The sequence below is a fragment of the Puma concolor genome, chromosome E4, assembly GCF_028749965.1.
Source record: "Puma concolor isolate L17-30 chromosome E4, mPumCon1.1.hap2, whole genome shotgun sequence".
Taxonomy (NCBI): domain Eukaryota; kingdom Metazoa; phylum Chordata; class Mammalia; order Carnivora; family Felidae; genus Puma; species Puma concolor.
In genome coordinates this window covers 17,222,723-17,248,615 of record NC_141683.1, presented here as the reverse complement: position 1 = coordinate 17,248,615, position 25,893 = coordinate 17,222,723, and positions in this window count along the sequence as shown.

The window sequence follows — 25,893 nt, the reverse complement described above, 5'->3', positions numbered from 1 at the left end:
CATGATTGTGATCTCTATCAGTTAGCCATTGGTTTTTCCCTTTCCTTTGTTCTTGGGCAGCCAGGAGTGTCTGAGGAATATCATACATATCCCTCTGGGAGGAGATGATAGGGGGTTGTGGGGTGTTAGTTTGTCTTATGCTCCCTCATCAGTACTATTCAATGTGACTGTACCCTTTTGCATAGTTGCCAGCCGTATATGAGAATTCTAGTTCCTCTTTGTATTTTTCAGCTCTTATAGTTTCAATTTTTATTTTAGCCATTCTAATAATTATATAGTAGTATCTCATTGGATTTTCAGTTGCATTTCCAGAATGACTAATGACATTAAGCATCCTTTCATGTCCTATCTTTGACCTTGTTTGGTGAAGGATATCTTTAAGTCCTTACCCATTTTTATTTAAGTTCTTTCTTATTAGTGAAATTTGAGAGCTAGTTATATTCTGACATTTTTTACCCAATAGGTTAATTGTAAGTATTTTCTCTCAGTCTTTAATTTTTCCTTTACTTCTTTTAACAGTGTATTTCATGAAGTCCTGTTTGTTTTTTTTTTTTTCTTTTTTTTAATGGTCAATCCTTTTGTTGTTCTAAGTCTGTTGATGAATTATTTATTTATTTCTATTAATTATTTGTTTCTATTATTTCTGTTAGTTTCTTATAATTTCTGTATCTTTCTACTGAAATTTCCCATGCATGTTGCCCACTTTTTACACTAAAGTATCTAACAAATTAACCATAGCTATTTAATATTCCTTACTGATAATTGCAACTTCTGGCTGGTATCTGAGACTGATGCCATCACTTGATTTGTTTCTTGAGAATGTGCTGCTTTGGCTTGCTTATTTCAGTACCTCAATTTCTTTGTTTAAAGCTGATGTCTTGCATAGAGCAGTGGAGAATGGTGGTAAATCGTAATTATTTCTGTGGACATCCCTCATTTATGGTAGTTATTTAGTGTGGGTTGTTCATTCATTCAGGAATCAGGAGTTGAGTTGACTTTAGGATTTGTTGTTTCTATGGTCCTTATCAGTTCCTCCACAGACTTGTATTCCTCTAAAGTCACCTTGTGCTTAGAATGGGGGCTGGTTTGCCAGAGAGCTTCTCACAATGTCTACCCCACCCTCAGCATAAGGTCTTCCCTTTTGTCCCTGATCCTTAGAAAGCTGCTTTCTCCATGCTTCTGGCCCATCCCAGTAGAAAACTGCCATTTCCTGTTACTGGACACTAGGTGGACTGATAATGGTGGTGGTGCACAGGAATGGGAGAGCCACTGTCTGTTATTCTGGTTTATCACCCATTTTAGGTGTGCTGTGTTCAAGTATCCAAGGTGTCTGGCTTCTTATTCACCCTGTCCCTTGCCCAGAAGTAGGAGTCCTATATTGATCTGGGTCCAGGATATTTTCTTCCCTCTCCCTTTATCTGAAATGCAGTTTTTTTCTTGGCCTTTGTCCCAATGTTGACTGAATTTGCTATTTTCCCATCAATTGAAGACTTTGAGTAGAGATAACAGAGGAGGATCTGGGCCAGGAGCTTCTGTCTCCCACTGCGTCTGTGGCTCATTTCTCCCCACAAATGAACAACATGAGGAAGACTTTTCTGGTCCCCTGCTATGCCCTGGATCATTCTCATAACCACTCAATTAGTTCACTGGGTAAGAATCTGAAAGTCACTGTGAATTCCCACTGTGAGTACAGTTCCCGTGGGTTCTATTTCCTCACAGTAGCCACCGTCAGGCTTTGGAAATTCTTTAACTAGACTAGCAGAATCGCCATCTGTTTATTGTCTGCCCCAAGTAATCAAGTGTTTGCTTCTTGTCCCTTTTTGGTGTCTTTGCTTTGATTTCGAGTTAGTTGGATGTCTTACAACCTCAGTGGTTTGTTGGATTTAATAAAAGTTATAATTTTATAGATTATCAGATTTTGTTGTTACTGTAAAGATGAGAATAATGTACTTCCCGCCTTTCTAAATCTGTACTAATTTAACAAATTAACCACAAACATGGGGTCTTAAAAAAAAAAAAAAAAGCCAGCATTTTTTTTTTTTCTCTCCTAGTGCTAGAGAGAAGAAATCCAAAATCAAAGTGTCAGCTTGGTCATGCTCTCTCTGCAGTTTCTAGGGGAAAACCCTTTCTTGTCTTTTCCAGGTTTCTGTAGTCCTGGTGTTCCTTGGTTTATTTCTTCCCCCATCTCCACATGGCTTTCACTTTGTGTCTCTCTGCGTCCGGTCTTCTTTTTTTTTTAAAGATATCAGTCATTGGATTTAGGGTCCAACCTAAATCCAGGATGATATCTCAAGATTTACAATTACATTTGCAAAGATACCCAATTTTTAAAAAGGTCATATTGTGAGGTCTAGGGGGCATGAATTTAGGAAAGACACTAGCCAACACACTACATCATTATAAGCACAAGCTTGAACTAGGTACTGAATATTAGTAAGTGATTATAACTTCTTCATAACATAAGAATTTATATGTTTAAGACTAATTAGTTACACAATTAAGCTCTTTATGCTAGAAATATCTGATGCTACCTTATTTTTTAAATTTATTCAAACAATATGTATTAAGGAAGTATGACATGGGAGACCCAATAGTAATAAACAGCAGACACAACAATATATATACTGCTCATTTTGCTAGCGGTAAACAAAACAGACAAAATCTCTGCTCTCATACAACTTGGTTTGTCTCCAAAAAAAATATCTGTTTCTCTTATCAAATTACATTTATTTTCTGGAGCTTTGTTTAAAATGTAATATGATTCAGTGACTTTCTTTTCCAGGGAAGCTCTATCTTTTCACAATCAGCATATAAAAACATTAGTCTTTCTCAATTTTTTTGTTCTGATTTTAGAAGTGGGTTATACTGATCAATTACTTAACAGAGTGATGTAATTAAACTTTGTTTTCATCTTTATACAGACTACTACAAGATATATTATGCTGAAACCTCTAAAGAGAAAGGCATACCTTAATCTGCAATGGTATATATATACACAAATAAAGACAAATTAGTTGGTTGACATGTGGAATATTAATGAAATATTGCTCTTGGCATTTTGACTATGAATAAATTTCATCAAAACCACAATGCTTTAAGTAAGCCTAGTGTGCAATACCTAAAGCAGGTATTATATATAAAAACATTCAATTCATTTAAAACATGGTAATGTTTATACAAAACAAACCTGTTAAAGTATAATTATTTCCTCACCCATAACTCATATTTCTTACAGTAGTGAAAATTCAGAGGAAGAATTAATATATTAAATTTATGAATAAAATAAAACCATGTGTCAATGTGAGGTATGAATCACATGACTGACTTCTAAAAGAACTTTAATTTCCAGATTCATGATTTTTAGGTTTTAAAATACCTTATTCCATGTGGTGGCTAATATATGCCTTTGTCTCTACTTTTTTCTACTTAAGATCAGCATTTTATTTCTTTTTTAAATTTTTTCTTTTAATTTTAATTCCAGTATACTTAACATATAATGTTCTATAGTTCCAAGTGTACAATGTAGTGATTCAACAATTCTATACATCACTCAGTGCTCATCACAAGTGTACTCCTTAATCCCTATAATCTATTTCACCAATTCCTCTATTACCACCCCACAACAGAATCAGCCTTTGAAAGCAGAAAATAACTGGCTGTACTATTTAAGGGACTACTTTCTTCTCCATTGGTATGGAGAAGGAATCCCATAAATAGTCACCATCATATGGAACTGGATTTTCCTCCTATATCCCTAGAGATGGTTAACTAAGCCCTCTTAATGCTATCAGTGCTGCTTTTGTAACAGCTGTGGTAAATAATTCAAACTCCAAAGGACAAAAGCGTATCTCTTCTTTAACTATAAAGATACTGTCAATTATATTTCATAATGTTTAAATTATCTGCACAGACTGTAATGGCGTGAAGAATTGCGGATATATTATCTTCGAATCTTTTCATTTGCTCTCACATTATCTACCACACAGCTACTAAGGTTTTGTCAGAACTGGCTATTAGAGAGTAACTTGGTCACCAGCAGCGTATTTAGACCCCCTTTTAATATCCTTGGCAAAATAATTTTGTCATACAAAATACCTGAGGGTGTTTTAGGTCTTAAATAGTAGCCTTGAAGATATGTTTTTATATCAAAATTCTGATCTAAATTCTTGATCCAAAATCCAATTAAACCAACTGCTTTTGACTCTAGGTTAAAAAGTGTACACTTGTACACTGTCATATTTTAGGACAGTAAGTTACACTGTACTTCAGTGTATTCCTGAAGACGGATAAAAAAGCTTTTGAACTTTGTACTCTCCATGTAGCCTTTGGCCAGCATATTAACATTAAAAATTCCATCAAAGATGGCACAAAAATTTGTTCTTGAGAAGGCTGAGAAGGATAAGTCCAACCACACGAATAATTTCTGTGGAGATTTGTAGTAACTTTTTTGAACAAATCAAAGGAAATGCCTGGTCACAATCACCTATTACCAGGAAACTAAAATATTAATTATTATATATTCAAAAGTTAGGAGATCATTCAATAATAAATCTCTCAATGAGAGAACAGCCTTAGCCAATGTTGATCATCAATCATATGTTGCTCTCTTCCCTTAGATACAGAAGGTCCAGAGTGAGGTGATCATTCGTCTTACACGTTATCACACAGTCATAATACTGCACTTAACATGATAATGAAAATGAAAAATCAGTAATTAATTTCCTGGTCACTTCTACAGGCCCAGTGATTAGATTGTATCCAGCTCACTTCTGGGGCTAGGTTATCCTAGTTTAATTGAATAAATTTGAATAGGAAACTAGTTAGCAAATATGGAGAGTAGTATGTGAAGATAAAGCACTCAGTAAAAAGTAAGATGACGTTTCATCCCCTTTACCTTTCTTGTCCTTAAGGCAACCACTGTTGTAGTTACACACTTACAAGCACACACACTCACATAGTAAGACACCATTTTTTTAAGTTTATTCATGTTGAGAGAGAGAGAGACAGACAGACAGACAGACAGACAATCCCAAGCAGTCTCTGCACAGCAAGACACCATTTCAAGCACAAACTGGGGCACATTCAATACACTTTCTGAAATTATCTCTTTTCTTAATATAATGTAAAGATTGTAATATATTTTGAGGATTGTTCTTTTTATTAGAATATTGCCTACGTACGTCTAGCTCACATTTTTAATAACTACATAGTATTCTCTTGCCTGAATTCACAGAACTTGATTAAATCAATCCACTAGTAATGCATATCCAGGTAGTTTGTAGAAATGTGCTACTATAAACAGTGCTGAAATTAATCTTCAGGTTTATAAATAGAATACTTTTGTGAGTATGAAACTAAAATACATTTTTGGAAGAGAAAATAGACCAAAACATGCGAACATTTAAAAAAAAATTTTTTTTTTTCAACGTTTATTTATTTTTGGGACAGAGAGAGACAGAGCATGAACGGGGGAGGGGCAGAGAGAGAGGGAGACACAGAATCGGAAACAGGCTCCAGGCTCCGAGCCATCAGCCCAGAGCCCGACGCGGGGCTCGAACTCACGGACCGCGAGATGGTGACCTGGCTGAAGTCGGACGCTTAACCGACTGCGCCACCCAGGCGCCCTTAGCAAAAGTATTTAAAGTGCTATGTGTGGAGGCATGAGATCTACCAAAACAATGAGGACTCAGGGAATGAAGAGACATGAGCCAAACATTTTTCTACATGAGGCATGTATCAAAGCGGCACAGAGTCTAAACAGCTAAGCAGACCTTTCATTAGTCTCCAAGGTCAGGAAGAAAGAAATAAATTTCAGATTCTGCAGTGGTGGAAGGGACATGGCAAATGCTCCAGACTTTTGGATGTGGCCAGTTATACGCCAGGAGTAATGATGCATCAGAGCCTTCACAGATGAAGCAGAGTTCCAAGGAGGCTCCATTCCTGATTGGAATAAGCCACAGTTGCCTCTGGAGAAAGTTGTTATTCAGAGCCACAAATTATTTCCACTTATCTTTCATACAAAATTTGGCATTTAGTAAAAAGTTTATAGTCCTACTATAAATCAAGTTCAAATTACTAGCAAAAAAAAAAAAAAAATTAGAGATGGTGGAACTGACCCTCTACTGGAGGGTCTTATGTTACATGTATTAATTGGACCAAGAACTAATTAGACAAAGAACAGTGTATAATGTGTTCAAAACAATGGGTGACAAGATGGAGACTTTCATTAGTGGAATTGGAATCTAGAAAAAACACAAATTCAGAAATTCTTGTATTATAGTTAAAATGAATGTGATGAATCCAAATATACTGATTTGGAAAGATCTCACACACGCTGCTCAAAAAAAAAAAAAAAAAGAAAGAAAACTTATTTACAGTAAAAACCTAGACAACATTATTATATGTCTTGGGCCAGTATATGCATTATAAAAGTAAATGTGTAGAAATAGGTCTGTAAGAACATACACACTATTAGCCATTAATGATAACAAGTACAGGGAGGGGCCTTCAGCTGATAACCGTCCCCTTATCTATATTATTGATTTGTTTACAAAGTGAATGCATTTGCTTATCAAAATATGATTAAAGAGTAATTGCTATACTAGAGAAACCCTTGAATACAGGCTCCTTGTACCTTTATTCGGTGGGTGCTTTTCCTTCATCAATAACAAGAAAATTAACTATAAATGAGGTCAGGTGTTGGTCATTTTCTCAATTCTCATATATCCATAAAGAAAGATCCATGAGGTGAGAAAGGCTTGTTAAGTTTTATACCTATGGTTCTCGGAGAAGTCCTTTTTCCAAAAACGACTTGCTGATTTAAATAGAATTAATGAGACTATAAATTTTCCAGAAAATGGCGGTTGTAGAAGACACAGAAAAGGAGCAGTTCCTTTCAAATACTTTAGTAGCATGCCTGTGATAGAGATCTTTGGTATTTAAAAACTGGGTTTCCATATAATCATATGGGAGTCAAATTTGAACAAAGAAAGAAATGCATGGCAGCAAGTGCCCTGAAGAGTACAGCAGCCTAGGAAAACAAAATGTTTAAATTCTGGGCATTTATCTGCTTTTGACTCTATTTCCAGACTTTGGGCAAGAAAAGTAACCATTCTGGCATTTGTTCACTCATTTATGAAAAGAAAGCTGACTTGTGCTAATTGAGAAAAAGTGGAATTTGGAACTGAGAGGGAGAAACTTGGTAAAATAATAGCAGGGCTATAATCTGCTTTGTTACTTTGTTATACGTAACAAAACAGATAGAAGAGCTTGGCCTGTATCTCTTCTACTGACAGTGAGATTTTGATATGGAGTTTGTGGACCCAGCTTTTTACTTTTCCTGCTATGTTCTAATATCAAGATATCTTGTGTAGATATCTAATATCTAATGTCTTGTGTAAAACTAATGTGATAAACCTGTGTGTTGAGGAAACTTGTCTCAAGAAATATTCTAGGCCCACATTTTCCAAAGGATGTATTGTCAGATACCTGTACCTGAAAGTGTAATTAAAAGACAAAGTAGGAAGGAATCTCTTTTAAAATGAATTTAGAAGGATGCCTGGATGGCTCAGTCAGTTAAGTGTCCGATTTAGCCTCAGGTCATGAGCTCTGAGTTTGAGCCCCATGTTGGGCTCTGTGCTGATGGCTCAGATCCTGGAGCCTGCTTGGGATTCTGTGTCTCCCTCTCTCTCTGCTCCTCCCTGCTCACTCTCTCTCTCTCTCTCTCTCTCTCTCTGAAAAATAAGTAAACAATAAAAAATTGTTTTAATGGCCCTTCATAAACATTTCCCTCTTCAGGAACCCTAATAGATGATCATAGAAAAGTCCCTAGAAGTACTTATACATAGAACATCCACTCATTTGTGTGTGGTCAGTCATTTTCTAAACATTTTAACAACTGGCATTTTCTAATTAACTTCTGTTGATATGTAATCTGCAAACCTAGTACTTCACAAAAAGTACTTTGTGAAATATTTTCCTAGCATGAGGCTTGAGAATGCTGTAAATTGAGCTGCACATGGTCGAATAGTCTATTCCAAGTCATTCTGAGACCCCCAAGTTACCCTGAATTCTGAAACTGTGTGCATACAGAAGACAGGACCTAAGAATCTATTTATTAATTCAATCCGTAAACATAAATTGAAGGAAAAAATTAAAAATAATAATTCCTCTCTTGCAGAAACTCACACTTTCCTGTAGTAAAAAATATATATATAAGCAAACAACTGAAAACATGAAAATGGTTAAAGTGTGAAAACTCATAATTTCTCCTGAAGCATTTGAACAATCCTTGTTCCCAGAAGTTGTTCTTCCCCACCTCACTCTTGTATTTGACATTGACCTCTAACCGTTCTTTTTCACCCCTCTAGATAAATCCAGACTGCCCAAATATTGCCCACTAATTCTCAAGATCAATTCCTCTATTCTCAATTAAGCCCAGACTCCAAACAGTGGAGTCTGGTTTCACCAGAACCATCTATTTTATCCCATTTCCAGAATGCTGTACTTCAGCTGACAGCTCTAGGGTTAAACTTTAGATACCTTTCTGCTGCTAACCACTGCCCCCTCCGCCCCCCACCACCAAAACAAAAACAAAGACGATTTCATGCTCTTTTCTCAAGTTAGATGTTCCTCTGGAACTTTTCATGTTCAGCATCGAGAATAAAAGCTTATGCTAAGGGTGCTCTGGTTGATTTTCTTCCATTAATGCTAGCAACATACTGGGTTATCAGGATACAATGAAAAGACAAACATCTAATCCTATCTTGGGGAATTGAAGGTCTTGCCAGAAAGATTTTTGAGCATAACATTGAAAAAGAGCTAGAACTTTGACAGTTAGAACTGTTCTCAGTGCTGGTTTTTGGAAGGAGGATATATTCTAATTATTAAAATATTTTATTTGAGAGAGAGAGTGCAAGAGGGAGAGAGAGCTGGGGGTGGGTGGGAGGGGTAGAGAATCCCAAGTGGGCTCCAGGCTCAGTGCAGAGCCTGATGTGGGACTTGATCCCATGACCCTGGGCTCATGATCTGAGCTGAAATCAAGAGTCAGATACTCAACCAACTGAGCCACCCAGGCATCTTGTAACTATTTTAGATGCTTTAATTAATTTTTACAACATCTCTCTGAGATAGATTTCTTAGAAAAAGAAATGTAGGCATTCTAAGTTCAAGTAACTTGTCTGAAGTCACACAAGAAGTAAAAAGTCACAGGAATAGTAAACAGCAGAACTTATCTTGGGTTTCTTGTGATGACTAAACAAGACAGTGCAATACATATAAAAACTTATCAATAAAATATATTTATCATTATAAGTTATAAGAATCCAATGGGATATATTACTATCAATAAATTGATTCAAACACAAGATATAGATAATAAAGATAAAATAATTTTTGTTGCCTATATCTTCGAAGTGGTCTATTTCTAGAAGATGGTGAATTTAGCCAAATCTAGTATTCCAAGTAATATTTTAAAATAATAGGTGATACCAGTACAATCTAATATCAAAAGCATATTCTCTGTGTCAGTACTAGCCCTAGAAAATATTTTGAACTGTATGAGACTCAAGGTTTTTTTTTTCTTTGCAATCTGGTGATAACAATTACACCAATTGCATTGGATCATCAGGAAGAAACACCTGAATATATAGTTCTGAATATATATTCAGAAACACCTGAATATATAGTTGTATTATGTAAGTACTAGTTATGATGATAATTGTTTTCAGTAAAATACTAATTGTAGATAGTCTACTCATCTCTGTATCATATGTTCCAAATGCTCTTTTCCATTTCAAGAAATCATTTTCACAAAGCAAGTGTCTCCTTTAATATGTTCAGTAAAAGAAACATGTGATTGGGCGCTCTAGGGGCAATCCGAAATGCCTGTAAGTAGTTCTATAAGGTTAACATTCATCCTGTGTCTCTTGTGCATCAAATCCTGAGATCTTGATGAAAGCATTTACAAATGCATATATAATGAAGGAAATTCAACACTATTAGTTTCAAAAGTAATCAAAACATTTAGCATCATCATTATTTTCATATATCAAAGACCAATTTTATTTCTGTGACATATGGCTTCTAAAAGGTTTATAACCATCAATAATGAAGTGTTGAAGATTTTATAATTGATTTATATATTATTCAATACATTATATATGTATTATGTATAAAAATATTCAATTCCATCTAAAATGTGGTGACGTTTATACCAAGCAAATCTATTAAAGTATATTACATATAATGAAAAATGAGAAACAACTTAAATACCCCAAAGATGGTTAAATAAATTTTGGGTCAAAGATCAAATTCTATATAATCCTGAAATTAATTTTTCAGATGATTATTTAATGCCGTGTAGAAGAAATCAATGATGAACTTCATGTGGATGTTGAGGAACAGAGAGTTAACATAAGTAATTCCTAACTTATGGATTCACAAATGAAATGGATTTGGGGTTGGAGGTCAAGAGTTCTATTCTAGACATGTAAGCGTAGCTAAATGCATTACTCAGGATCTAAAGAAAAGATCTACCCTGGGGAGAAAATTCATGTCATACAGATAATAACTACAACTATAGGCATGGATGAGAAAATATAGGAAAGCAGGCTTCCAGGCACCATGAGAAGAAGTCCAAGAAAGCTTAAAGAACCTTAATTTATGGATACGTTGAAGAGTGAAGAATGTTTATTTTTATTAACTTGGTATGTTATTATTCACAAAATAAAATGTAAATAGTCTACTGAATATTTATCTACAAGTACTATGGAGTCTTCCCCTTGCCCCTGCCTGGCATGAGTTTAATAGTTTGCCTTAAATGGGATTGGGAACTTGTTGATATATACTGACATATATTTCATATAGGCCTTTAACACCTTCTTCTCCAAGCATGGCAGTGTTCTAGGTGACATGGAAAGACATAAGGAAGTCCATGCTACATTCCAGAGGTCTCTAATTCTCTATACGTCTTGGATTGTTTGAAACTTCTTGCCCAGGACTGGTTGCTCATGTTCCACATCTATTTTATACACAGACTCTTCATCTGTGCTGAACCCATGGATTGAAGCTCCACTTGAATTGTCTACCTGACTTTTGTTGTTTTTGTTTCCCCTAGACACTCATTTTCCAGAACAAATGATCTCCTCTTTCTAAAGGGAGCTTCTGTTATCAAAAATTCATTTTTTAAAAAAATATCGATCTTTCTAAAAATTAAAAACTGAAGACAAAGCATTGGGGCTTTTTAAAAAACTATTGAAGGCAGGGAGGAGAAAGGAGGAGAAAGATCCCTTGTTGATGCAGACTGCCCTCAAATCACTCTGTATTCATTCTTCTCAATTCAGATATAGTCTTGGTTTCTCCTGAGACTTAATTAAGCTATGAGCTCCCTCTGGCTGCCACCTCCCGTATTTTCACCACGCTTCATTGCTCTAAGAAGCACAGAGAAGTTTTCTGGCTGTCCCTCCTTACTTTCTTTCATTCCACTCTCCAAGAAATCTTAAACATTCATGGTTATTTCTAAGGATCTTTTTTTTAACCACTAATTTCAGGAGAAGAGGCAGTAAAAAAGTAAAGGCACATTGGGGAGATGTTATAAAAATATAAAATAATAACATCATTTTTTGTGTGTCCTTTTTCTCCCTTAGTAATGAACCTCTTGCTTTTATTTTGTAAAGAGGATGTACCCATTCACTGCATTCCATTTACTCTTTGGGCTGGTGACATTTATTTGTTTTTTCACTCTGCTATATCTCCTTATCCTCTGTAGGATTAGACCATTTAAAGTGGAAAACAGTATCACCAGCTATGTTTAATTGAGTGCTTACTATGTGCTATACACATAAGAACTTTATGTGTGTCAACTAATTTCATTTTCATAAAAAACAAATCATGAAAAAAGGAAATTTAGGCCCAGATTAAATTGCTCCCATTCATACAATTGCAGTGATAATATCAGAATTCACCTCTTAGCCTCTGACACCAGTGACCAGAGGTGAACAACTATCTGCTGTTGCAAAAGCAATGACAGGCAGTAAAATTTGGTGATCAGCTTGCATGGTGGGCTCATGTGAGGCTAAATGTCATTTCAGAGTAAATTATAGCCAACATTTCCAGTATATTTCTCAGAATGCTTTCCCATGGGCTATAATAGGTATTACAAGGGGAAAAGAATTGCCTTGTCAAATAAGTTTGAAAAACATGGGATTAATAAATACTAAGCAGTATGTTTTCAGGGTTTTTTTTTTAACACGTTTAATATGATAAAGTGCACTGTGACTCTAGCCATGGGATACTTTATATGTTGTTTTCTAAATGTATTTGACAATGGAACACATTTTTGGAAGAACATATATTTAGTAAGAGTTCAGGCAGAAACACATTTTTGGAAGAACATATATTTAGTAAGACTTCAGACAGCTATTTTCAAATTGTTTCCTTTCTATCTCAAGAGACTACTGCTTCACCCTGGAATAAATACTTTTTAAAATAATTTCTTGGGGCACCTGGGTGGCTCAGTTGGTTAGGCGTCCAATTCTTGATTTTGGCTCAGGTCATGATCTCATGGCTCATGAGATTGAGCCTTGCATCAGGCTCTGCACTGACAGTGAGGAGCCTGCTTGGTATTCTCTCTGTCCCTCTCTCTGCCCCTCCCCCTCCCACTTTGTGCTTGCTCTCTCTCTCTCTAACTAAACATATAAACATTTTTTAAAAAGTTTAAAATCATCTCTTCACATCAAGAAATTTGATCCAAGATTTGAGAATTGAGTTAGCTGAATAAGAAACAAACAAACAAACAAACAGACAGACAAAACATTGCTGTTAATGCTTCTTATCTTCACATTATATATGGCAGGAGTGTCTTAGGGTAATTTTAGCTGCTATAACATGTAGGCTCTAATACATCAGATAAAAGTATTCCTTGTGCCCCACATGGGCAGATAGCTCCTTCCATTTGGTGATTCAGATGCCAGGTTTCTTCTATGTAGGGTCACATCTAATTTAAATATAGCTTACAAAAAGATGAATAAACAAAAAGTGAGGAATAAACACTAGTTTCTTTTTTTATTTTTATTGATGTATTTATTTTTTAATATGAAATTTATTGCCAGATTGGTTTCCATGCAACCCCCAGTGCTCATCCCAACAGGTACCCTCCTCAATACCCATCACTCACCCTCCCCTCCCTCCCACCCCCCATCAACCCTCAGTTTGTTATCAGTTTTTAAGAGTCTCTTAAGTTTTGGCTCCCTCCCTCTCTAAATTTTTGTTTTGTTTTTCCTTCCCCTCCCCCTTGGTCTTCTGTTAAGTTTCTCAGGATCCTCATAAGAGTGAAAACATATGGTATCTGTCTTTCTCTGTATGACTTGTTTCACTTAGTATAACACTCTCCAGTTCCATCCATGTTGCTACAAAAGGCCATATTTCATTCTTTCTCATTGCCACTTAGTATTCCATTTTGTATATAAGCCACAATTTCTTTATCCATTCACCAGTTGATGGACATTTAGGCTCTTTCCATAATTTGGCTATTGTTGAGAGTGCTGCTATAAACATTGGGGTACAGATGCCCCAATGCATCAGCACTCCTTTATACCTTGGGGAAATTCCTAGCAGTGCTATTCCTGGGTCATAGAGTAGACCTATTTTTAATTTTTTGAGGAACCTCCACACTGTTTTCCAGAGTGGCTGCACCAGTTTGCATTCCCACCAGCAGTGCAAGAGGGTTCCCCTTTCTTTGCATCCTTGCCAATATCTGTTGTTTCCAGAGTTGTTAATTTTAGCCACACTGACCAGCGTGGGGTGGTATCTCATTGTGGTTTTGATTTGTATTTCCCTGATGAGGAGTGACGTTGAGCATCTTTTCATGTGCCTGTTGGCCATCTGGATGTCTTATTTAGAGAAGTGTCTATTCATGTTTTCTGCCCATTTCTTCACTGGATTATTTGTTTTTCGGGTGTGGAGTTTGGTGAGCTCTTTATAGATTTTGGATACTAGCCCTTTGTCTGATATGCCATTTGTAAATATCTTTTCCCATTCCACTGGTTGCCTTTTAGTTTTGTTGATTGTTTCCTTTGCAGTGCAGAAGCTTTTTATCTTCATGAGGTCTCAACAGTTCATTTTTGCTTTTAATTCCCTTGCCTTTGGGGATAACACTAGTTTTTTAAAATCTGGGGCTGGAAATAACACCTATCACTTCTGTTTATATTTTAAGGGCAAAGAAAAATCAGTTGTGTGCCCACTCCTAGATGCACAAAGACTGGGAAATGTACTGTCTAGGAAGCTACTTTTCTGGGATATTTCTCTAATACATAAGTGGATATGTAGAACTGGGGTTATTGTTAGTCATCTCTAATGCAAGGATTGCAACAATTGACTAATATTGCTTCAATTTCTGTGCTCTTGTTGAGCATAAATGGTTCCTATAGTGGTGCAGCAATTCATAAGATTGATTTAATAAAATTTTCAAATTCTTGCCACATATAAAATGACCCATAATTATCACTACTGCAATATTTTTGTTAATAATGGATTGCTGAAAGGTCATTTCCACTGTATAGGATTTTCTGTATGTATATATGTGTGATATATATTCCACCCATTATCTTTGTTTCTCAAAAATTTCTTCACTCTTTCAAACTTATTTTACACTTTTTAGATATTGGTGATTCTCTATTTCTAGAGGTTACTGGTGACATCAAATTAGTACATGACATGATAACATTCAGTAGAACATACATAACTGATCACCAATTGGGGTAGAGTGGAAATTAGAATGAATAGGTAAGAACTTTGAACCAGTCCCATAAAGTCAGAGGTAAGGAAACAGACTAAGGAATATCTAGGGCTGGACCAGCCATAGGTTTCCCTCAAAATATCTATCCAAAGAGTAAGATTCAACTTCTGGATAAATAGTTGAAATAAGAGTTCAACATAACCAAAATAATTTTCTCGTCAACCTTTCACATACCAACCTGTCCTTTCTTTTCATGTAAGTTAGGACATGTTGTGGGTTAGCCAAGTTCAGGGTCCTATTTAGCTTGTCATCATTATACCTAGCACCTGGCATAGAGTGGCTCACATAAAATAGAAGCTTAATAAATATTCATTGAAATATGTGAATTATGAATAAATGAATGAGTGGATATGTTAACTTTGCAATGTAGTTGGCAAACAGAGCACACAACCAAAAATCTGAAGAAAGCTGCATTCATTGTCCCAAGGAGAAGGATGGTCAGAGTAACTGACTTCATCTCACATTGTCTTTAACTTAAATAACAGTGGATTGGGGTGGTTGGGTGGCTCAGTTGGTTAAGCATCCGACTTTTGATTTCGGCTTAGGTCATGATCTCACAGTTTGTGAGTTCTAGCCCCACATCAAACTCCATACTGATAGCATGGAGCCGGCTTGAGATTCTCTCTCTACCTCTATCTCTGCCCCTCCCCTGCCCATGTTATCTCTCTCTTAAGATAAATAAGTAAAACTATTAAAAGAACTTAAATAAAAGTGGAGTTATATTTGTCTTATTTAAAGTTACATTTACAGAATTTAATAGTTTGAAGTACATAAAACCTATTCCTTAAATAAATTCTGCATTGAAGTCAAAGCTTCCTACCCAGTCCTGAGACCATGGGTTAGTTTCTGTTCTCTGAGACAGTGTTTGAAGGAGTCTACTCCTGGCTTCTAATCTGGAGACAGAAGTCTAACACTAAAATGGCAAAGAGAAAAAGAAGAAGGATTAAGGAAGAAACTCTAAAACACTGTTGTGCATCAGAAAGAGAAGAACTAAGACCCAAGACTTTGAAGCAATGATCAGAACCTGGGACTCAGTTCTAGAGTCACGCTGGCCTCAGATTTGGCTTGATGCTCAGGCCCAAAGTGTAGAATTGAGACTGTTGAAGTTCTTACTAGTACAGGTCAAAATTGACCATAGGATCTGAGAGTGAAACTGAGCCTGATTATAAGTATCAAATAGTCTTTGGTTATTGGCCTTTAATCTTAAATGTCATAAACAGTTATAGACAGTGCCAAAAAAGTATTAGTCATTTAAATTACTTTATTGAGATGTAGGCCCAACTATTTAATACATTTTATTTTGGGAGTAGTGTTTTGGTTCAGAACATATTGTCTCCTCAGATGCTAGTGCTGATGGATGTGTGTGAACATGGGTGCTAAAAATGCTTCCATGGGGCTTCTTTAAGCAAACGATAAATTGGGATGCAAGTCTAGAAATGCAAAGGAATAAAAATATGAAATTAAAAATTATTACATGGAAGGTAGAAAAGAAGATGGATGTAATGCAAAGATTTTTTGCACAAAATTATTGATTACGACTAGTTTAGAGAAGACGGTTAGTACTGCCATCTCCATGGGGTGGAGGCAAGAACTACATCAACAGTCCAGGTTAGAGTACACAGTTTAGAAATGATGTGCCTGCACTTTTGTTCTCAGGCTAAATTAACACCTTAAAATTCACTCTCCAAAGACTGTTCTATTACATAGGGAGGGAAAGACAGGAAGGGAGGACACATCAAAGCCAAAATGTCACTGTGATGTTGGACAAGTTATTTAACTTCTCGGAACTTCAAAATTCACATTAAATAAGGATTATTGGGATTTTGAGGGTGACTGATGAATATTTCCTCCCCTTAGCTCTGAACACAAGTATATATAAAAAGAAAAAAACTGCCTTCTTACCACGATAGACCTATTTAGACACTACAGGGCTTTTTGCCAAGTAAATTTACTAAAGACTCTGATGTCCTGGATTAGGCAGAGTGAAGCTAGCAATCATAGAAAATGCAGGACCAAGGGACAATAACTTGATTCCCGTAGACATGTGGCGGCTCTTAACCTTTGGCTGACGTTATAGAAATTCACATTAAAGTGAAGTCTTCAAATCTCCCAGTTTTGTATTCATAGTTACATTCTTATTTTGTCACATACAACTGTTTTGGGTAAAGATTTTTAATCAACAGGTACCACATATCCATTATATCTTTTGATAGTGGCAGAAGTGATTGCACCCAAGATGCAAATCCATAAATGTTATCACATATAAAACTTTAATAATTTCATCTAAGTTTATTTTGTACTTGTACATGTGTTAATGAGGTATTTAACATCTTTTTTTTTTGTCCTTGGTTAATGGAATTTAAAAGTCATTGATGCATCATAGTATCATTAGCCTCTAGGTGCTTGCTAGATCATTGCCCTATTGATGAAATCATCCTAGGACAAGGTCTCCGTAACTATACCTCATTGGACACCTACAGGAGAAGTCTGTCTTTTTCCAAATTCCAATACATAGCAGATTGTTTTATAACATGTCTCCTGCCTGTATCTCATTAAGGTTAAGTATTCTTTTATAACAAGTCAATTTTATAACATATTTTGGCTTATGTTGTAGCATATGAATAACTTTGCTGTTTGGCAATGAGTGTTTTCCATTCATGCAGTACATTTTGTCTTTTCTTAAAAATCCCTTATTTTGAAAAGTGAAATGCTACAAATTTGTCATTGCCTCGGCAATCACGTATTGATCTATTTGTTCTCTCTCTTTTCATTTTCTGTGAGTCCAAATTGCTTAAGTACTGAAAGCTCTCAAGGTAGTGACCCGAAATATTAACAGGTTACATTAGCTCATTAAGCAATAGAAACTGCTCTTATTCAAAGTCCATAGATGCTGACATTGCATTTATCTAAAAAATTATTAATGTTTTCATGGAAGTGTATAGTAGGAAAGACATTCTATACTTCCAGACTGAGAATTCTCTGGCTTATAACAATTTCACCCATTAGTTATTGCCTTTTCCTTGAAAAGTAAAGATTAATGATGCTAAAATGATACACTATAATACAATCAAGTTATACTTCTTTCTGACTCTACCTCAGATGTTGATGATCTGGCACTTTTTTTTTTTTTTAGAAATAGCGCAAGTTCATTTGAAGGAGAAAGACAACCCTTAAATAATAAGGCAATTATTATTTTAATCAATAGCAGTATTATATTTTAAATTAATCTTCAAAAGTCCCTGAAGCTAAAATTTCAAAAGTCATTAATCAATTAAGCAAAATAATACAGTCTTTCAAAGCAATCTATCTCCTGAAGGTTGCTCAAATTGTTTTCTGAGAATGAAATAAAAACTTAGCATATTTTCTTGACTTCATTTAAGTAATTTTATTTTTCTAATAAATGTGATTGCTCAATATGTAAAAATAACATTATGGTTTAAATATGAACATTCTAGTATATTTAAATAGTTCTACTTCAATCACAATAAGATTTTAAATCTGTAAAAACTGCTTTTGTTTATCAACATGAAGGACAAAGTGCTTAAAAACACTTGCTTTCTAAAACCTTTCTAGCAGAAACTTTGCTATGAATTCAGAGTAGAAAGAATGGAACATATCTTTGAAGTATCTGGGCCAAGTGGGTCACTTTGACACAGAGAAGCATTTTTGGTTACCAACCTACATGCAAAGCTTCAGGTAGGGCTTTTTCAGACACATATGTTTAATTTCCAAGACTCTAAACAATGTTTCTCAGCTATGCTAGTAATCAGACTATGATATTCCTATTAGAAACTAAAATATTGATAATGGGGCACAATCAAGGTCATACACCCTTTATCTTTTTGCTATTTCCTTAATAATAATCTCCTTAATAATAATTTCCTTATATCTGCTGCTCAATCCAGGGTTAGTCCCTGCTTTCCTGGAATCTTACTTTTAGAGCTACTCATTGAAGCTCAAATCCTATGAAACATCTCACCCCCTTCCTACTAAGATGTACAATCCATAGTTTCTCATGGTGTTTTCCCTAGCTATAAATCTAATAAATGTTGTTTTATTATAGTTATATTCCTAGTAGTCTTTACCTGATGGAATCCGTCAAAATTCTTAAGACCCCTTCAGCTTGGAAAACACTAATAAAACCGTAAATGCCAAATATTTAGAAATAAAAGGGTAGTTTAACTTTCTGAAATGAAGTGAAGGAATGCGTATACGTGATAAACATCAAATTCATTCACTTGTCTTTTGAAACTAATCTAGGGTCATTAGATGCTACCTAGTAAGTTGCTATTACTCAGTTTTTTGCCTCCCCCAATTTAATTATTTAATATTGATAATAGAATATTTATATTATATGAGTTATATATAAATAATAAGTATTTATAATATAATAACTATTTAGGACATGTTTCTCCATGTTGTTGCTTTTTTGCTCTGGCTAAAGGCTCCTGCGATGCCTTTGAATTCCTTTTCATAGCACACCACGTGAACTTACTCCCCTCAAAGAGCATATTTTTACTCCAAACCTTTTCCAACTATTTCCATATTCAAATATGGTAATGTTTACATTACCTTATTCTTCCAGAATATTCTTCACACAAATTGATTGAGTTGATGTTTCCATTTGGAACATTTTAACTGTCTACAGAATGGAAAACCTGGATAATTTATTATAAATAGGATTTACCAGGGCACAAATGATGTCATTTTAGAACTACTTGATGAATAGCATGAAGTAGTTTTTCCAGGCATTTTGATATAATATCAGTTTTAAACACTTTCCAATATTCCTTGGGAAGGACGCGTGTAGGCCAACACACAGCTTGTCACTTGCTGTTGCTGAAATGTGGCATGCAGGGAAGAAGTAGCTGACAAGTAAATTAGAAAAACATATAGAGCATGCCAAAGAATTTGAACTTGACTTACAGGCACAGAAAAATTCTCTTCATATCTGTAATGTGGAGAAAGATATAAATCTGTTTTATGCTGCTGCAATGAAGAGAAGTATGGCTAATGGATAGCCTTTATAGTTGAATTTATGCTCAATATAAGAAATATTTTTCTAACAACTAGAACTGTCCAGAAAAAAGCATGGGCAAATTAGGCTGAGTGCCTCTTACTTCCTAGAAGTTACTAAGTACATACTAAATGCCCATGCCTCAGAAATGTCTAAAAAATAATTTCTGTTTTCAACAGAAGATTAAACTTTTGATTCTATGATATTCTCTCTTGGGATTCTAACAAACTAATCAGTGTGAGCATTAAGATGGACACAATTGTGCTACTTCACTAAACAATGAATTGGTACATAAAATAAGCATTTTAGAGTCACCAAAACAGTGATGGTGAGAACATCTGCTGCCATGTCATAGTGGCAAGACAACAGGAAAAGGATTTAACATCAGAGATATGTTTGAGATTTTATATTGCATCGTGTAGAAGATTTCTTATTTTGCACAGTCATAGGACAAAGTATAAACTATGTTAATCATAATAATGTATCATATAAGTCATTCTATTGTAATCCAAACACTGACTAATCTATCATATAATATAACCCATAGCAAACATTTTCAACATCTACTAGAAAGTAGGCACTCCAAGATATTTTGCACATATTAGCTCTAACCCACCAACTAACCTGAAAGACAAATATTATGCTCATTTTATAGATCATAAAACCAAAAGAGATTAGGATCATCACAGACTTAATAAATGGCAGATTGAGAGCTCTGTCTCTCAGTCCTATGGCTTACTTATAAAGTAGACAAACCACTTAATTGCTTTAAAAGTGTTATTTACTTTTTCAAGACTTTAATATATTTACCAAGTAAAATGTTAAGATTAGCCTCTTAACTATCATCAAAGAAGAGTATTTTTTTGTTTGTTTAACAGTCTTGTCAAGTTACAAAATGGGAACATCCTAAACTCTAAGCTCAATCAATCAAATGTAAATTGACTAATACCTATGTTTGGAATAAATATTAATAAGAACACTGGAAAAAGAAGTATAAGTGAATAAAACTTGAAATAAAATTTTAAAATAATTTTGTTCAATAGATTGAAGCAACTTTGAAATCTGGCAAAAGTTAAGATGTTAAAAATCTTTGATGATTATTCTTTAAGACTCCTTAGAATGGCAACTACTGTCACTTTCAATGTTCTAGGCAGTAAATCTCCCATTTTTCCTTAGTAGTCACAACTTATGCGATCAGCCTACCCTAAATTCTTCAACTAGCATCTGCTTTTGCTACTCCTCTGAAAATTTTGGATTTCTTATAATCCTGCTTTTCAGATATTAAAAGAACATATCCTGGCTTCCATTGTAATTTAGCTACCTATACCATTTTTCAGTGTGACTAAGAAATTAACAAATTTTATGAGAAATAATAAACAGTAAAATGTAAATGAAGAAACAGAGTTGATTTCACCATGTGTTATATAGTATTGTACCTGCAGGAATAACATTATAATAGGGGAACCTGTGTGGCTCAGTCGGTTAAGCGTTCGACTTTGTCCCAGGTATCTTGAAGTTCAGGAGTTTGAGCCCCAGCAAAGGGCTCTGTGCTGACAGCTCAGAGCCTGGAGCCTTCTTCAGATCCTTTGTCTCCCTTTCTCTCTTCCCTTCTCCTGCTTGTGCGCTGTCTTTCTCTCTCAAAAATAAATTAAAGAAATTAATAAAAATAAAAAAAACCCAAGTATTATTTTAAATAATAATGGTGAAAGGATGAAAGCTTTTCCTCTAAGACCAGGAGCAAGAAAAGGATTCCCACTCTCTCTTTCCACACCTATTCATCATAATATTGAAAATCCTAGCACAAGCAATTAGGCAAGAAAAAAAGTATCAGATTTGGAAAGGAAAAAGTAAAATTGTCTCCATTTGCAGATGCTATGATTTTATATATAAAAATTCTTAATGATTCAACCAAAGAACCATTAGATTTAATCAATGAATTGAGTTAAATTGCAGTATACAAAATTAACATTCAAAAATCAGTAGTGTTTGTATATACTAATAATGAAGTTTCTGGAAAAGAAATAAAGAAATCAATCCAATTTACAATAGCATCAAAAACAATAAAATACTTAAGAATGAGTTAACTAAAGAATTGAAGATCTCTGCTGAAAACTACAACAAATTGATGAAAAAAATTGAAGAAACAAATAAATGGAAAAGTAGATCATGCTCATGGATTTGAATAATTAAATTTGTGAAAATGTCAATACTACCATGCCATCTACAAATCTAATGCAGTCCCTATCAGGAGTCCAATGGCATTTAATACAGTAGTAAAACAAACAAACAAACAAACAAACAAACAAATAAAAAACTCCTAAAATTTATATAGAACAATACACAAAAAAGCTCCAAATAGCCAGAGAAATTTGAGAAAGAAACACAAAGCAGGAGGTATCACACTTCCTGATTTCAAGCTACACCATAAAGCTATAGTCACCAAAACAGTATGGTACTGGAATTAAAAAAAATAGACCCATGGAACAAAATAGAGAGCCCCAAAATATACCCAAGGATATATGACCAACTACTATTTGACAAGGGAGCCAAGAATACTCAGTAAACAAACAAACAAACAAACAAACAAACAAAAACCAGTCTCTTCAATAAATGATGTTGGGATAATTGGATATTCACATGTAAAAGAATGAACCAGACTCAAATATTACACCACTCACAAAAATTAACTCAAAATGTAATAAACACTTGAAACCTTAAAACTCCTAAAAGAAAAGATGGGAACAAAGATCCTTGGCATGTATCCTGGTAATGACTTTTTGTATAAGACACATAAAGCATAAGTAACAAAAAACAACAAACAACAACAACAACAAAAAAAACCAAGTAGACCAAGCTACACCAAACTAAAAAGCTTTTGTAGAGCATAAGAAACTATCAACAAAGTGAAAAGACAGCCTATGAAATGGGGAAAATATTTGCAAACCACATATAGATGAGGGATTGCTATCCAAAATCTACAAAGAGTTCATATATTTCAGTAGAAAAAAAAAACAACATAAAACATAATGCAATTTAAAAATAAGCAAAGGCCCTAAACCTAATTTCTCCAAAGATATACAAAAAGCCGACAAGTACATAAAAAGATGCTCAACATCAGTAGTCATTAGGAAAATGCAAATTGAAACCACAATGAGATATCATTTTATGCCTATTAGAATGGCCATCTTCAAAAAGACCAGAGATAACATGCTGGCAAAGATGTGGAGAAAAGGGAACTCTTGTACATTGTTGGGAACGTAAATTGATGCAGCCATTATGGAAAAAAATATGGAAGTTCCTCAAAAAATTAAAAAATAGCACTCCCATATGATATAACAACACCACTTCTGGAAATGTATCTAAAGGAAATGAAAACACTAACTCAAAAAGATATTGGCACCTGCATTGTACACAGCAGCCTTATTTACAATCACTAAAACATGTAAATAAGCTAAGTGTTCACTGATGGGGAAATGGATAAAGAAGCTGTGATGTATACATTTAACAGAATACTATGCAGCCATAAAAAGGGAACTCCTACCATTAGTGACAACTCAGCTGTACCTTGAAGGTATTATGCTAAGTGAAATAAGTCAGATAAAGAAAGGCAAATGCTATATGATCTCACTTATATGTGAAATCTTTAACAAACTAATAGAAAAAGAGATCAAACTTATGCTTATTCAAGGTGGAGGATGAAGGGAAGGAGACTTGGGGAAGGTGGTCAAAGGTAAAAACTCCCATTTATAAGATAAATAAGTACTAGGATGTTCAACATGACCACTACAGCTAACACAGCTGCATCTCATACAGGAAAGTTGTTAAGAGAGTAAATCCTAAGAGTTCTCATTACACAGAAAATTGTGTTTTTTTCCCCTTTATTCCTTTGTTCTTCCTTTTCCCTTTATCGTATTTATATGAGAAGATGGATGTTAGCTGAACCTTTTGTGGTAATAATTTCACAATATACATGGATCAAACCATCATGCTGTATGCCTTAAACTTATACAGTGATGTATGTCAATTACTTGTCAAGAAAACTGGAAGGAAATAATAAAGTAAAACAGAAATTTTATAAAAGTTAATGCTGAAAATGAAATTAGGAAACACTCAAGGAAATTAAGTAATTCTAGCAGATTTCTCATCACCTGAATTTTTTTTTTTTTTTTTATTTTTTATTTTTTTATTTTTTATTTTTTTTATTTATATATGAAATTTATTGTCAAATTGGTTTCCATACAACACCCAGTGCTCATCCCAAAAGGTGCCCTCCTCGATACCCATCACCCACCCTCTCCTCCCTCCCACCCCCCATCAACCCTTAGTTTGTTCTCAGTTCTCAACAGTCTCTTATGCTTTGGCTCTCTCCCACTCTAACCTCTTTTTTTTTTTTTTTTGTTCCCCTCCCCCATGGGTTTCTCTTAAGTTTCTCAGGATCCACATAAGAGTGAAACCATATGGTATCTGTCTTTCTCTGTATGGCTTATTTCACTTAGCATCACACTCTCCAGTTCCATCCACGTTGCTACAAAAGGCCATATTTCATTTTTTCTCATTGCCACGTAGTACTCCATTGTGTATATAAACCACAATTTCTTTATCCATTCATCAGTTGATGGACATTTAGGCTCTTTCCATAATTTGGCTATTGTTGAGAGTGCTGCTATGAACATTGGGGTACAAGTGCCCCTATGCATCAGTACTCCTGTGTCCCTTGGATAAATTCCTAGCAGTGCTATTGCTGGGTCATAGGGTAGGTCTATTTTTAATTTTCCGAGGAACCTCCACACTGCTTTCCAGAGCGGCTGCACCAATTTGCATTCCCACCAACAGTGCAAGAGGGTTCCCGTTTCTCCACATCCTCGCCAGCATCTATAGTCTCCTGATTTGTTCATTTTGGCCACTCTGACTGGCGTGAGGTGATATCTGAGTGTGGTTTTGATTTGTATTTCCCTGATAAGGAGCGACGCTGAACATCTTTTCATGTGCCTGTTGGCCATCCGGATATCTTCTTTAGAGAAGTGTCTATTCATGTTTTCTGCCCATTTCTTCACTGGGTTATTTGCTTTTCGGGTGTGGAGTTTGGTGAGCTCTTTATAGATTTTGGATACTAGCCCTTTGTCCGATATGTCATTTGCAAAGATCTTTTCCCATTCCGTTGGTTGCCTTTTAGTTTTGTTGGTTGTTTCCTTTGCTGTGCAGAAGCTTTTTATCTTCATAAGGTCCCAGGAATTCACTTTTGCTTTTAATTCCCTTGCCTTTGGGGATGTGTCGAGTAAGAGATTGCTACGGCTGAGGTCAGAGAGGTCTTTTCCTGCTTTCTCCTCTAAGGTTTTGATGGCTTCCTGTCTCACATTCAGGTCCTTTATCCATTTTGAGTTTATTTTTGTGAATGGTGTGAGAAAGTGGTCTAGTTTCAACCTTCTGCATGTTGCTGTCCAGTTCTCCCAGCACCATTTGTTAAAGAGACTGTCTTTTTTCCATTGGATGTTCTTTCCTGCTTTGTCAAAGATGAGTTGGCCGTACGTTTGTGGGTCTAGTTCCGGGGTTTCTATTCTATTCCATTGGTCTATGTGTCTGTTTTGGTGCCAATACCATGCTGTCTTGATGATGACAGCTTTGTAGTAGAGGCTAAAGTCTGGGATTGTGATGCCTCCTGCTTTGGTCTTCTTCTTCAAAATTACTTTGGCTATTCGGGGCCTTTTGTGGTTCCATATGAATTTTAGGATTGCTTGTTCTAGTTTCGAGAAGAATGCTGGTGCAATTTTGATTGGGATTGCATTGAATGTGTAGATAGCTTTGGGTAGTATTGACATTTTGACAATATTTATTCTTCCAATCCATGAGCAGGGAATGTCTTTCCATTTCTTTAAATCTTCTTCAATTACCTTCATAAGCTTTCTATAGTTTTCAGCATACAGATCCTTTACATCTTTGGTTAGATTGATTCCTAGGTATTTTATGCTTCTTGGTGCAATTGTGAATGGGATCAGTTTCTTGATTTGTCTTTCTGTTGCTTCATTGTTAGTGTATAAGAATGCAACTGATTTCTGTACATTGATTTTGTATCCTGCAACTTTGC